Here is an 11749-nt window from a genome sequence, read left to right as displayed (position 1 = left end):
GGGAAGGTAAGTAGGTTTAGATGAGGTCATGATGGGATTAGTGCCCTTACAGAGACACTTGTCTCTCCTCCATGTGCAGATACAGTGAGCAGTGGCTGTTTGCAAGCCAGAGGGAAAGCCTACACCAAGAACCAAATCAGCCAGCACCTTGATCTTGGGCTTCACAACCTCCAGTACCATGAGAAATAAGTGTGTGTTGTTTAAGCCATCCGGCCTATAGTATTTTGTTACAGCAGCCTGAGCTGACCAAGACAGGGCAGGAAAAGGAGTGAAGATCTGATGTGTGCTATACATGGATGAACCTTGAAAACATTAGATTAAGTGAAAGAAGCAAGACAGAAGAGGCCACCATTGAAGAAGAAGAAGAAAGAAGGAAAAGGAGAAGAAGGAGAAGGAGAAGGAGCAGAAGAACAAGGAAAGAAAGAAACATGGGGCAGAAAGAGGGTAACTCCATTAAAACCACCCCAAATCACCTAAAGGAGATTTGATCAGGTATCAGCACTGCCAGTCATTTCTGCCATGGGAGAGATTATAAGAGAGCTCAGAAAATCTCCCCTGGAAGCAGACAACTGTTTGCACACACAGCACTTCCCCGTGGCTTTCTCTCACACGCTGGGTGAGTAGCACCTGCTTAGACATGTGAACCAGGTAGAAACCTCAATAAGCAGAGGCTAAAACTGGTGTGGTGGTAATACCTGAACGTTGTGAGCACTGCAGTTTTTTTAACTGGTCAAACAATCTTGTCTTTACTTAAAAAGTTTTGTTAGTGAGAAAAAGAATGCAAGTAAGTAGACTTAATCCAATGTACTAGCTTCTTAGTTCAAAAGCACTTTTATTTTGGCAGGGATGGTAGCAATTCCTAATTATTGGAATCCTTTGTTCCATAAATGAGTAATGGCAAGTGTCATGAGGGATAAAAATATTTTTAGATTTATTTCTTTTTTTGTTGTAACACACACAGCATAAAATTTACCATTTTAACCATGTTTAAGTCACAGTTCAGTAGCATTAACTACATTCACCTTGTGGTATATGAGGCTGCAATCTGAAATTTATCTTTTACTCGGTCACTTTTTTCCTTGAAAATCTAAATGTTAACACTCCCATCCCAGCACATCCAGTTCAGTGAGGCCAATATTCTTATAGCAAGAACTCTGACATCAGTAAGGTAATTTTAAATTATTTCATCTATTACTTCTTGGGTAGGGTAGGTGAAGTCTAGATTAGCAAATTCTGGATGAAAAAAGATTTCAGGTCCCAAGGTTCTGTCATAACCAACGTCAATGGAAAATTCTTTCTTGGAGATTGCCTTCATTCCATTATACTATTTGATCCACTTGGCCCTTCTGTGTCATGCTTGTTAAATTCCTTTACTAAATCTGGGCAGACACAACTACAGCACTCCTTTACTTCCATAGCTATTCCAGGGATTGCTCTGGATGAATTCCTACTTCTAGGCCTCTTAGCAGTTGCTGAGTGAAATATGCTAGAGCTTGCCTTGAAATGTGCTTGCCACAGCTGCCAGCCACATGTCCTTCAGCCACGGGAGGGACCGGAGGGACTCCATCTCCACTCTCTAGCACCACGCCTGTCACTCTCAGCTTCCCCCCCTGTTTTGGTGCTCAGGATGCTGTTAGTGTGAGAACAGCCTGCACGGCTGGGCTGTGTACAAGCCTGGAGTTTTGGAGGATTCAAACATTACTTCAGCAGTATATTTTGTTTTCTGGAGCATTTAGTGGAGGTTTAATCAAAAGAAAGTAACGACCTCCCAGTTCCACATTAAGTATTTAAAGAACACTCATTCCGGAGACCTTTGCATCAAGGGAGAGTCTTTTCCAATTCCCCATGCCGATGGCGGAGTCTAGGGCACCAGCCCTGTTCATCACCTGTTGGGAGCCACACAAAGACAACAAGATGGCCACAGTTCATGAGGTTCCTGCTTCACTTCCTGGAGATTAGCTGCGAGCCCGCGCGCGCCAACAAGGAAGCCCGCGCGCGCCAAGAGATACTCTTCTCCCCCTCCTTCCCCATTATCATATACCAATCAGAATGTAACTCGCTGCGCCTGCAGCCAATCCCCTGCTTACAAGTATCCTATGGTCCACTCTGCCCCTGAACACTGGTGTATATCTACCCCCGTCTTACAATAAAATTTGAAGGCTTGATCAGAATACTGTCTTGCCTTCGCTCTTCTCTCGCCCCCATTTTCTTTCAGGTCGGATCCCCCTCGTCCCCACAAATAACTAGGTCCCGCTGGACGGGACAAGTGGCGCCCAACGTGGGGCTCGAGGCGCGGATCCTTCGCAGGCGGACCCCCGAGTAAGATATCGTCTGGCCAGACCCCTTCTTGATGAAACAATAGGAGACGCCTTTCGCCGCTCACGGAGGTCGTCGTCCCTGGTGAGTACCGGCCGCCTTACAAGAAAATGGGAACTAGATTAAGTAAAGAAGCGGTCTTCATAAGAGACCTAAAAAGTTCACTTAGGGAGAGAGGAGTTCGAGTTAAAAAGAAAGACTTGGTAAAGTTTTTTATTTTTGTTGATGAAGTCTGTCCGTGGTTTATCATTAATGGCCCCGAAATTCATCCTAAAAAATGGCAGAAAGTAGGTAGAGATTTAAATGATTATCTTATCAAAAACGGCCCTGACTCTGTTCCTGTTTCAGTATTTTCCTATTGGGGTCTTATCAGAGATATTGTTGAAAATACTGACCCTGATAAACGTCAACTCTTGTCAGTGGCAGAATATTGCCTCCGCCCCCTATCTCGGGCGGCCTCAAAATCGTCTCTTTCGAGTGATCCCCCTGCCCCAAAATCGGCTAAATCCCCCTCCCCTAGCCCGACACCATCTTTGCTCGGTGCCCTCCATGATACCCCTCCCAAATGTTGCATTTATCCGCCTCTCCCTCGAGATTCGGACTTTGTCGATACACAAAAGGTTTTTCCAGTCGTGACTAAGAGCCAAAATGGCGAACCTTTAGATCCGGGAGACGCGGCTGAACTAGAAGACGAGGCGGCCAGGTATCACAACCCAGATTGGCCCCTTGCCGCCCCGTCGCTTAACCCCCCTTCTTACACACCCCCAGTTTTGAAAGGAGCCTCTTACACTCCCCCTATTCGGCCTCCCAATGTTTGCGCCCCGGCCTTTTTGCCCCCGTCGGCCCCTCCGCTACCCCCTCCGGCTCCCGGTCCTGTTGGCCCCCCTACCAGCACTGAAGACCTAATAGCACAGATAGTAGAACAAAGAATAACTTGCCATCTCCAAAAATTAGTTGTCTCCCAACCAGTTCGTCCCGCATTATATTCGCAAAGGGGCCTCTCTAAGAAACCGCTTACAGCCACACAACCTAAAAGACAACCTAAAAAACTGCTCTTTCCTGTTCTTACCCGGGCCTCCGCCCGCTCTGGCCCCACCTCCACAACACATAGCCCGGAAGAGGGCGATCTTGAAAGCGATAGCGAAGACGCCCCTGCTGCTCAGGAAATAGAAAGTGAGGGAGAAGAGCAGGCTGAGCCAGAGCCGGCCGAGCCTGCCGATGGCCCTAGAGAATTTCACAAAATCCATTTCAAAAGCTTAAAAGAGCTGAACGCGGCCGTCAAAGCTTATGGCCCCAATGCCCCTTTTACCCTTTCTGTTCTTGATTCGCTGTCTCGAGGAGGACATTTACTCCCAGGTGAATGGCTGCGTATAGTCCAGGCTGTGCTTACCCGTGGTCAGTTTTTAACTTGGAAGGCAGATTTTGCTGACCGCTGTCAGACCATCGCTGCTGCCAATGTAAAAGACCCTCATTCCCCAACAGCGTCCTGGACTTTTGATAAGCTTACGGGACAGGGCAGATATATCTCTGAAACCAGGCAGCAGCGCCTTCCCCTTGGTCTTTTATCTCAAGTGAAAGATGCCGCTTTGGGCGCTTGGATATCACTCCCTGCTTCCGGGACTGCTAACACTCCTCTAACTAAGATCACTCAAAGCTCGCAAGAAGACTATAGCGAATTTGTTAGCAGACTGTTAGAGGCCGCCGAAAGGACCCTTGGTTCCGCGGCTGCCAATGATAAGATTGTAAAACAGCTAGCCTATGAAAACGCCAATTCGGCATGTCGAGCCGTCCTCCGCGGTAAGACTCGAGACAAAACTCTTGATGAAATGCTGAGAATGTGTAGAGATGTCGATCCTTTTACATCCAAAGTCCAAGCCCTTTTAGCTGTAGGTGCCGCTGTTCAAACTCCCCCGGCTTCTTATCCTCCTTCCTTCCCCAGGGGCGCACCGCCTATGCGTAACTGCTTTAAATGTGGACAGCCAGGCCATTTCGCTCGCCAATGCCCTACCACAGCTCCTCCTCCTAGAGTTGGGTCAGTCCCCGGTATTTGCCCTCGCTGCCATAAGGGGCGGCACTGGGCCAAAGAGTGCCGTAACAATCCAACAAATCCTTTTTACAGTACCACAAATCCTTTCACCCCCCCTTTTCAGGGAAACGGGCTGAGGGGCCAGCCCCGGGCCCCCCAGCCAATTCCATTTCAGCCGGCCTCGGGGAACAGCCTAGCTGTAGCACTCCCGCCCTCTATCGGGCCACACCCGGGAGTGCAGGACTTGACCTCTGTGCCTCCTCCTCAACAATATTAACGCCTGAAGAGGGAATTACAATTATTTCCACAGGAATTTATGGCCCACCTCCCAAAGATACTTATTTTCTAATTTTAGGGCGAGCTTCCACCACAATAAACGGCCTTATTGTCCACCCTTCCTTAGTTGACAATGACTATACTGGAGAAATAAAAATTCTTGCTAGTGCCCCCCAGTGCCCTGTCAGCATTATGAAAGGTCAGCGCCTTGCGCAGGCGCTCCCCCTCCCTTTAAGTACATCTCACCCTGCTATTCATAAGCAGCGAGGCTCCTCTACCCCAGGTTCTTCAGACTTATATTGGATCCAAGCTATTACTAAAGAACGCCCCACTCTTAAACTTAAGATCCAAGGAAAAGTATTTGAAGGAATTTTAGATTCGGGGGCCGACTCTACGGTCATATCTCAGGCTTCATGGCCCTCCAGCTGGCCCTTACACGCTTCCTTGACCCATCTACAAGGAATTGGGCAGTCAAGAAACACCTTACAGAGCTCACAGTTATTAAACTGGGAAGATGAAGAAGGAAATACCGGATTCATTCAACCCTTCGTAGTTCCTGGGTTGCCGGTAAATCTTTGGGGAAGAGATATCCTCTCTCAAATGAAGGTCATCATGTGTAGCCCTAATGAAGTTGTAACACAGCAGATGCTTTCACAGGGTTACCTCCCTGGTCAGGGGTTGGGCAAACTAAAACAGGGAGATCCCAACCCGATACTGGCCACGCCTAAGATAGACCGCTCAGGTTTAGGGTTTGAAAAACATTTTTCGTAAGGGCCATTGCTCCTCCTGCACTCCAGGCAGACAAGATTACTTGGAAAAGTGATGTTCCTGTCTGGATCGATCAATGGCCCCTTACCACTACAAAATTAAAGGCAGCCATAGAGTTAGTGCAGGAACAGCTGGCTGCTGGACATATTGAACCTTCTACATCCCCTTGGAACACCCCAATCTTTGTAATCCAAAAGAAATCAGGCAAGTGGAGGCTCCTACAAGACCTCAGGGCGGTTAATAAGACTATGGTCTCTATGGGCGCATTACAACCGGGAATTCCCTCTCCAATAGCCATCCCTAAAGGGTATGTCAAATTAGTAATTGATCTAAAAGATTGCTTTTTCTCCATACCTTTGCATCCTGATGATTGCAAACGTTTTGCCTTTAGTATACCCATTACCAATTGTGTAGGGCCTTCTCCCCGGTTTCAGTGGAGAGTTCTCCCACAAGGAATGGCCAACAGCCCTACTCTTTGCCAAAAGTTTGTAGCCCAGACTATAGACCCCTTTAGGTTGCTCTTCCCCACTTTGTATATTATCCATTATATGGATGATATTCTTCTTGCCGGTCCTGACCAGCAACAGCTCTATGCGGCCAGTCAACAGCTAGTCACTGCCCTCCGAGATCGAGGACTACAAATTTCCCCAGAAAAAGTCCAGGTCCACCCCCCCCAACTATTTTTAGGCTTTGAATTATTTTCTAATAAAATCCTCACTCAAAAAATTCAGTTAAAGAGAAGCTCCTTAAACACTCTTAATGATTTTCAGCGTCTGCTAGGAGACATCAACTGGCTCAGGCCTTATTTAAAGCTGACCACCGGAGAGTTAAAGCCCTTGTTTGATGTCCTACGTGGAGACCCTGATCCTTCCTCCCCCCGCTCGCTTTCATCAGAAGCACAAAGGGCATTAACCATTGTAGAGCAGGCTATTTCTGAACAGACCATTAGCTACTTCTCTCCACATCTAAGTTTGTGGCTGCTCATTTTCCCTACCCCCTTCTCCCCTACAGGAGTCCTTTGGCAAAACCATCCACTATTTTGGGTTCATTTGCCAGCCTCCCCCCCTAGAGTCTTAGCTACCTATCCTCAATTAGTTGCTGCCCTCTTACGTTTAGGCCGAGAGGCAGCTCTCAAGTTGTTTGGGAGAGACCCTGAAGTTATAACCCTCCCATACAATACATCTCAATTACAATGGCTTATTCAACATGATGATGATTGGGCAATTAGCTGCACCTCCTTCCATGGGACAATAGATAATCATTACCCTGCAGACAGATTAGTCCAGTTCCTTCAAAAGACCCCGGTTGTCTTTCCCAAAAGGACTAAAACCACGCCAATTGCTGGGGCCGTAATGGTGTTCTCTGATGGGTCCTCCTCCGGTATAGCCGCTTTCAGTATTAATGGGCAAGTTACTCGAATACAGACAGACCTCTTTTCTGCACAACTTGTTGAACTAACTGCAATAATCAAAGTTTTTGAGCTTTTAATAGATGCCCCCTTTAACCTTTACACTGACAGTGCCTATGTAGCAACCTCTGTTCCCCTATTAGAGACAGTGCCTTACATACGTCCCTCTACAAATGCTTCCCCCCTATTCGCAAAATTGCAAAAATTAATTCTAAACCGCGATGCCCCTTTTTTCATCGGGCACATACGCGCTCACACTGGCCTTCCAGGGCCGCTTGCCAAAGGCAATGACAGAGTTGATCTGGCGACTCAATTAGTAGCCTCTGTCACGTCAGACTCACCCTTGGCTGCAGCCCAACGGGCTCATGAACTACATCATCTCAATGCTCACACTCTTAGACTCAAATTTTCAATCACCCGAGAACAGGCCCGCCAAATAGTCCGGCAATGTCAAGGATGTCTAACTCTCCTCCCAGAGCCTCATAACGGAATCAACCCCCGGGGGTTGGTTCCAGGAGAGATATGGCAAATGGATGTCACTCATTACCCTCCCTTTGGTAAATTAAAATATATCCATGTGTCTGTTGACACATGTAGTGGTTTCCTATGTGCATCCTTGCAAACGGGAGAGGCAACTAAAAATGTTATTACCCATGTTCTCTCATGCCTGGCATATCTACCACAACCTAAAATCTTAAAAACTGACAATGGGCCTGGATACGCCAGCTCTAGCTTTAAACAGTTCTGTGCGCAGTTAGGTATTAAGCACATAACAGGAATTCCCTATAATCCCCAAGGCCAAGGCATTGTTGAAAGAGCCCACTTAACCCTTAAAAACATGTTATTCAAACTTCAGTCGGGGGGAGAAATACTCTATCCGAAAACAGGCAATGCAAAGACACTCCTAAATCATGCACTGTTTGTTCTTAATTTCCTTACTTATGACTCCGCGGGTAAAACCGCTGCTGATCGCCTTTGGCATCCCTCCACGGCAGATAATTATGCACAGGCTATGTGGAGAGATCCGATGACCAACACATGGCACGGGCCTGACCCTGTGCTCATATGGGGGAAAGGACATGCTTGTATATATGATGCTAAGGCACAAAATGCCCGATGGCTCCCAGATAGGCTCATTAAACTTCTAGACACAAATAGAGGCAAAAACAATAATAATTCCAGTCCAGGGCATATTAACCCCTGAGAAGCCTTCCCTTTCTGTTTATTTTCAGGAGGCAAAAATGAAGATATGTACACTATTGACCCTCGTCATGACCTTTCGCCCCGTTTGGACCCATCAGATTTTCAATTTCACCTGGACAGTCACCAGTGAAGCAGGAGACGTCGTTTTCAGTTCTTCCACTTTAGCAAGTTCCCCCCCATGGCCTGTTCTTGCCCCTGACCTCTGTGACTTGGCCGCTGGAGCTTCTGCGGCCTGGGGGACCCCAGACATTTACTTTCCTTTTTCCACCTCCCCTGAGACCTACCCTGAGGGACAATCTACCACCTCTCCTGGGTGTAACAACACCCCTAGGAGAACCTACCTCAGAGAAACAGAATTTTATGTTTGCCCGGGAGCTCATAGAGATCGAGCCCTTAACTATAAATGTGGATATAGAGACTCCTATTTCTGTGACTCCTGGGGGTGTGAGACTACAGGAGATGCTAGTTGGAAGCCTAGCTCCACCTGGGATTATATAACTAAGTAGGGCTTGGGATCCCAAGCCTAACTCAACTGTTACCCCAGAATGTCAAAGCACCCAATCCACAAGGGGGCGATGTACACCGCTCTCCATTGCCTTTACTGACAAGGGAAAAAGGGCCCCTATTGATGGATGGCTCAGGGGACATGAATGGGGGCTAAGGCTTTATGTTTCAGGAAAGGACCCTGGGCTCACTTTTAAAATCAAATTAATTCGATCCATTCCAAACGCCAACAAGCACGTTGTCCTTGGCCCTATTGCCCCTAAGGCAAGAGACCCAAGACCTTCTAACCCTTCTCCCCTGTCTACTAGTACTGTTTTCCAGGCCTTGCTCCCCCCAGTTTTACCCTCTACAGGCGAAATCCTTAAAAGCCTGGCTAATGTGACTGCAGAATCCCTTAACTCCACTGGATATAGCGAGTGCTGGTTATGTTTCTCCCCCGTTCCCCCGTTTTACGAAGGGATAGCAGTTTTAGTAAACACCTCAGCAGACCTCATACTTACCAATGACTCCAGCAAGACTCGCTGGTCAGACCCCTCCCGTTTTTCAGAGACCTCTCCGGGTCTCACATTGACGCAGCTTTCAGGAATAGGCCTCTGTATACATAGCCCCCTCTTGCGTCTACCCCCTCAGCTAATACCCATTTGTAACAGCTCCTTCTCACCCCCGCTGTCCTATGAATTCCTTGTCGCGCCCAACGGTACTTATTTTGCTTGCTCCTTTGGCATAACGCCCTCTGTTAACCCGTGCTTGCTAATATCTAACAATGAATATTGTGTTTTAGTCATGCTCATGCCCAAGATTTCCATACATCCCACCGAAGACCTCCTTCCATATTACTCGGGCTCTACTCGCACTAAGCGTGAGCCAGTAACCGCCATTACCTTATCTGTAATATTAGGATTAGGAGCAGCTGGGGCTGGAACAGGCATTGCCTCCATAATTACTTCTAAACAACAATATTATGCTCTTAGTCAGGCTATTGATAAAGACATACAAAATCTGCAAGAAGGTTTAGACAGCCTGAAAGAATCTGTTGTCTCTCTCTCTGAGGTAGTGCTCCAAAATCGCCGAGGGTTAGACCTCCTTTTCCTGAAAGAGGGAGGCCTCTGCGCTGCTCTTAAAGAAGAATGTTGCTTCTATAAAGACAAAACAGGGTTAGTGCAGGATAGCATTGATAAAGTTAAGAAAAACCTAGAAGCCAGGCAAAAACAAAGAGAAAAAGATGAAGCCTGGTATAAAAACTGGACCTCTGCCACCCCTTGGTTAACTACTCTGATCCCCACCATCCTTGGACCCTTGGCAGGATTCTTCCTTTTAGTGTCTCTTGGCCCTTGGGCTTTAAGAAAACTGACAGTTTTTATTCGAGAGCAGGTTGACCAGCTCGTCAAGCCAGCGGTTGCTGTTCATTATCACAGACTTACAGCCTGTGATGAAGAGTCTTACACCGAGCCAACCAATGCTCCCGGTCTCCGGTTCTCAACTTTACAGGCGCCTCAACCATGGTACCATCGATTCTGGCACCGTACTTAATGTGGCCCATATGCTGGTCGGCCAGAACCAGACATACCCCTAACTATGAGGGTATGGGCATCGAGATGAGTGCGAGACAAAGTACCGCAAGGGAGGGTTCTTCCTAGAACCTCTCTGGTCCTCCCTGAGAATACGCCTGGCTTGCATAGAGGTTGGTATCCATATGTACATAAAGCCTTGATATATTAAGATCAATTTGGCTTTTAGCTCTGCCTCTCCTCCCTAAAAGATACCGAGAGCATTTGCGAAATGTTACCCTGCTGGAGGAGCCAGGCCTCTATTCCCTCACTCGATTAAGGCCCACCTTTCTGAAATAAATAGAAAGGGAGGAGATGTTGGGAGCCACACAAAGACAACAAGATGGCCACAGTTCATGAGGTTCCTGCTTCACTTCCTGGAGATTAGCTGCGAGCCCGCGCGCGCCAACAAGGAAGCCCGCGCGCGCCAAGAGATACTCTTCTCCCCCTCCTTCCCCATTATCATATACCAATCAGAATGTAACTCGCTGCGCCTGCAGCCAATCCCCTGCTTACAAGTATCCTATGGTCCACTCTGCCCCTGAACACTGGTGTATATCTACCCCCGTCTTACAATAAAATTTGAAGGCTTGATCAGAATACTGTCTTGCCTTCGCTCTTCTCTCGCCCCCATTTTCTTTCAGGTCGGATCCCCCTCGTCCCCACAAATAACTAGGTCCCGCTGGACGGGACAATCACCCTCGTTTGAATTTGGCTGCCCACTCGTGCTGAGTCCTGGATAGCCGTACCTAGAGGGCTAGCGAAGCACATTCCTGTTTGCTCGCTCGGTGTCACCATCTCTCACACCAACCAGTAGCTGCCCTGCGATCTGCCTTCTCTCCCACTCCTGCTGTTGCTGTCTGCTCTGTGCTGGTTTGGTCCTGAAACTGATGCCAGGGCACAGGGGCCATCTGACCCTCCACAGCTGGGGTGCCCTGTCTGATGACTTCTTCTCACGCTGCCTTTTCCCAGGAAGTCAAGGTGGCCAGAGATGCTCTCACCACAGTCAGACCCAGCCTATTCTATATAACTGTTTTGAATGGAGGCTAGAGGGGCAGAGGGATAGCAGTTTGATTTCTAAATTATTGTTTGGCCTCATTGCTTATTTCAAAATAACTAAAGGTCAAGTGTAGCCTAGGCAAGGGTGTCACTCTTGATTTTGATAAGAATTGAATGTAGGTAGACTAGAAATAAAGTAAGAAAAGAGTCAAATAGAGGCAGTGCCTAGGCTAAGATCACTTAGGAAAATAAAACGGATGATGATGGGTGAGATCATGAATGATGCAACCTAAGTGTGGTCAGAAATCAAATGTTTAGGCTGAATAGTCTGATAGAAGGTTTATCTGGAGGAAAACTAGGAAAGATGCATGTGAAGGAAAATTGAGTTGGGTAGAGGTTACTGCAATAAGTGTAATTCAACTGATTATCTCTCTGGGCAATGCTCCTAAGCCCAGATGCATGTCTGAATGACACATACGGTTAAAACAAACACTTGTCTGGGCTCCCCTGAGGCCTATTGAACCACTCTCCAGGAGTGGCATTTGTACTTTCATTAAGTTTTATAGATAATGGGTTTAGAACACAGTATTTGAACTAGAGGAATCATTTTGCAATGTGTCAGAAACTAGTTTCTACCTCTTACTAGGAGGGAGGTGGCCTCAAGAATTATTAGTTTCACTCACAAAGAAGACAGGAATTGTT

At 47.3% G+C, this 11749-nt stretch overlaps 1 pseudogene; it reads right to left on the bottom strand.

Moving 5' to 3' along the window:
- Positions 1 to 1174: 1174 nt before the first annotated feature.
- Positions 1175 to 10959, bottom strand: LOC118927813 (actin-related protein 3-B-like; annotated as a pseudogene).
- Positions 10960 to 11749: the final 790 nt, after the last annotated feature.

Source organism: Manis pentadactyla, chromosome 1 (genome assembly GCF_030020395.1).
Source record: "Manis pentadactyla isolate mManPen7 chromosome 1, mManPen7.hap1, whole genome shotgun sequence".
NCBI lineage: Eukaryota > Metazoa > Chordata > Mammalia > Pholidota > Manidae > Manis > Manis pentadactyla.
The sequence above is the reverse complement of the archived record's forward strand: the minus strand, read 5'-3'. Positions and strand labels throughout refer to the sequence as shown.